The sequence below is a fragment of the Mytilus galloprovincialis genome, chromosome 2 (genome assembly GCF_965363235.1).
Source record: "Mytilus galloprovincialis chromosome 2, xbMytGall1.hap1.1, whole genome shotgun sequence".
In the NCBI taxonomy this organism is placed as follows: domain Eukaryota; kingdom Metazoa; phylum Mollusca; class Bivalvia; order Mytilida; family Mytilidae; genus Mytilus; species Mytilus galloprovincialis.
The window spans coordinates 77,341,562-77,345,532 of record NC_134839.1 but is presented as its reverse complement, the minus strand read 5'-3'; positions in this window follow the sequence as shown (position 1 = coordinate 77,345,532).

Genomic DNA, 3,971 nt, shown 5'->3' with positions numbered 1-3,971 from the left:
GACATCTTCTTATAGTCTGTTTTTGGTGATGTCTGTTTAGCGTAGCTATGTGCTTGTGTGTCCCATCGTTGTGTTATGTTCAATTATAATTTTTGTCTTTCATTTTTGCTACTGTGCTTTGTCTGTATGCCTTTTTGTGTTTCTTTGATACATATGACGTGACTCTGTGCTTATACATCCCGTCATTGTGTTATTATGCTATTGTGAATATTTGAATTCTTGTCTTTCATTTTTGCTAATCTGCTTTGTCTATATGCCCTTTTGTGCTTCTTTATTACATATTTGTTTGTTTTTATATTGATTTAAGATTATAACACAATGCTGACTGCTGTACCCCAATTTTGACATTTTTACCTATTATGTCTGTTTGTTTTGTTCACACATCGTTGGTCAATATAATAGAATTGGATGATGCGACTGTTATATACTAGTGAGAGGTTTAGCTAGCTATTAAAAAACAAATTTAAATCCACTATTTTCTACATAAAAAAAAATGCCTGTACCAAGTCTAGAATCGTCAAACCGTCCAGCTAACAATGGACAGTGGTAAAACAACACAACATAACATCGAACTTTAAGCCAGTAGAAAACGCTTCGACTTGACTCATCAGATCGATGCCAATGTTCCCCTATCAATTATGCACTTTTAGTCTTGGATAAATGATTTTTTTTGTATTTGTTGTTAATGGCTTTGAACTAGCTGTCAGTAACTTCGAGTACTCTCAGATCTGTATTTAGTGTCTTTTTTGTTGTGGGGATTATTTAAGTCCTCTGCTACGTCTGGTCTGTGTTTATGTTCTTTTTGCTTTGTATCAATCGGATGAGTTAAACCTTTTACTACTGATATTTATAGTTTATTCTTATGTTGCACACATGTCCCATGTTAGGGGAAGGCTGATACCTTCAATTTAATTTAAACCCGCCAAATTATGTATATAGGTGTCTGTACATTTTTGCCAAAATAAAAGTCTGCATTTAATGCGCAGTGATTGCTAAATTTCATCGACATCCTATTCATATTTTTGAAGTTTATGCGTTTACAAAAACATATCACCAGATTTTTTATTTTTTTCAATTTTCAAAAAATGTGTTTGAGAGTTTTTACAAAGTATTGTAAATATGCCCAACTAAATATTTTATACAACAACTGTGCAAAATGTCGTAAGCACCATTATTTTTGAAAAGTGTAAAGCAATATGGTCCTGATTATGACAAATGGCAGCAATGTCCACCACTGCACTACTGGATTCGAGCTTTGGGACTCGCATCTAAATTATGCAGAGGAGTTAAACATGTTTCATAACTGTTAACTCTTCCTCATGAATTCATTCACGGTTTATATGAAAAGTTTTTACTGTAAAAAATCTAAATCTTTAAGTTTATGTTCTTTTACGTCTTGTCTATTGTCAATTTATTTTCGTCTAACGTGTTTGAATGTCCGTCTGGTACCGTTTGCCTCTATTGTTTGTTTTTTAGTTGTCATAATTCTGTTCCAGTTATTTCTCAATATTCTGTAATATCGTCAACGTCTTGGTACTTCATCAATGAAATAAACAGGAAACATCTGAATTGTACTTTAATTTCGATGTGACTACACATAAACTGTAACAAACTCATTGTCAATTGAAATTCGAATAGTAACAATCGTTGTATTTTGTGTGTCCAACGACATCAGCAGATTATTTTCATATAATGTATATACATTATTTTCTGTTGTCTGTGTAGGATTTAATAGTGTCCCCCATGAAAAAATGTCCACTGGACACATTTTCATAGTAAATACTGTCCATGGACAATATTTACTTATTTAAATGTGTCCTGGACACAATTTCCTATGAAAATATGTCCTCAGGTATGAAAAAGTGTCCATGAACATGGACATGATTCACAACCATAATATTGTCCAAGGGGACATTTTTTCACAGGACATTGTGTCCGCTAGGGCATTTTTGATATGATTAAAGTATTAAATGATATTCATTGCCTTGTTATTACTAGACGCATTTACTTTTAATTGCGACCTTTAATTAACTTCGACATAGAGTTGTCTCATTGGCACCCATATCATCCTTCATATCTATATCTTTTAATATAATATATACATGTATAATTCAAACTCAAATACATGTTAGTAACAGATGCTGTCAGTGTTATTTTCCTTGGGTGACACAAGGATTTGTATACTGATACAAATCCTTGGGGGACACATTTTTTTAACATTCACTACAAAAATGTGTTCTGTAGATTGACCATTTTTCATAAATGTTGCTGTAAAATGTCGTCCACTTAGGAGACAATATTTCATGGCAATGGACATTATTATTTATTTTCAATTGCCTTCTTCTCGGACATAATAAATATAGTAAAGATCTTCAGATTAAAACTTCCTTCTTATTGTTATTCTTTCATTGTCATTTAACCATTTGCTGGAAATTTCTTAGAACTTAAATTTCTCTAGATTCACTTCCATCCATTATTTGTTTGTTTACATTTGTATATTATTCAATTTCGCATCAATCCTTCACATTTTAATTAAAATTCAAGTATAATAAAACTTTTTAATGACCTTTGTATTACTTCCCTTGAAGGACACAATTTAATAGCAACTATTATGAAAATTTGTCCAGTGGGTGGACACTATTTCATATCTTTTGCAGTAAAAATCTGTCCATTTGAGGGACACTATTCCATGGCAATGGACATTATTAAATACCATAATTCTATGAAAAACTGTCCTCATGGACACTTTTTTACAGGACACTATTATGTCTTACAGTCTGCTCTATGATCGGGTTGTTGTCTCTTTGACACATTCCCCATTTCCATTCTCAATTTTATTAAATTTTACATTATTTTCTAAATATTTATAGTCATATTCAGTAGTTGTCGTTTGGTGATGTGGTTCATATAAATGTTTCTCGTTCTTTATATAGATTAAACCGTTGATTTTTCCGTTTTAATGGTTTTACACGAAGTCATTTTCGGGCCCTTTAAAGTTTGCTGTTCGGTATGAGCAAAGGCTATGTGTTGAAGACCATACTTTGATCTATAATTGTTTACTTTTATAAATTGTGACTTGGGTGTAAAGTTGTCTAATTGACATTCATACCACATCTTCTTATATCTATATTATGTTTCTTATCATTCACCGGCGTTAGGTAGTATGGGTGCCTTTCGCCATCTTAGATTGTAAGTAACCGTGAAACTAAGGTCCATATGTTCAATTAAGTTAGCAAAATTCGATGCAGGAATGCAGATAACTATATTGAATTTTCACTTAAAAGAACAACTATATAAGATTGATATTTTTACAATCATAGATTATTTTTTCTTGATTTTAAATGTTTTCAAATTGGCATTTTAAAGAGAGGTAACTTCAAAAGTAGTGCATTTTTTTTTTTATTATTTTATATTTTAGCCGGCGAAAACGCATGATGACCTATCTTTTCTTTAGATACTCTCAGAGCATTTTGTTAAAGCTATCTTCTCGTATTTCATTTTACAATTCCATCATTTGTTTAGCTTCTAATCACATAAATACGTGATGTTTTTTCCTGTATAATCCATACACAATGTGTCATTTTGTCACAACCTGTCGCTTTTATTATATTTTTGAACATATATCAGTATATAGTAAGTTTTGGCAAAGTATAAACACATTCTATCTGTTCTAATCGTAAAACATTTCCTTTTCGAAACAGTGTATACAATTTGACAGGTAAATATAAGTTAAGACGTTGTGGTATTAATGCCAATAAAAAACACGCCAAAGCACATTGTTTTTCACAAAACAAATTTCGCTATGTCAAAAGAAAATCCCATGTCAAAATAACTGCAGAAAGATTTATGGTACCAAAGCTGATCAATATATGTAATACTTGGCGAAAATATAGTTAATGCTCCTGTTTGCTGATGTCATTCAGGACACTGGGCGAGACTCAGTTACACATGGGTTAATGTAGAAATTAATA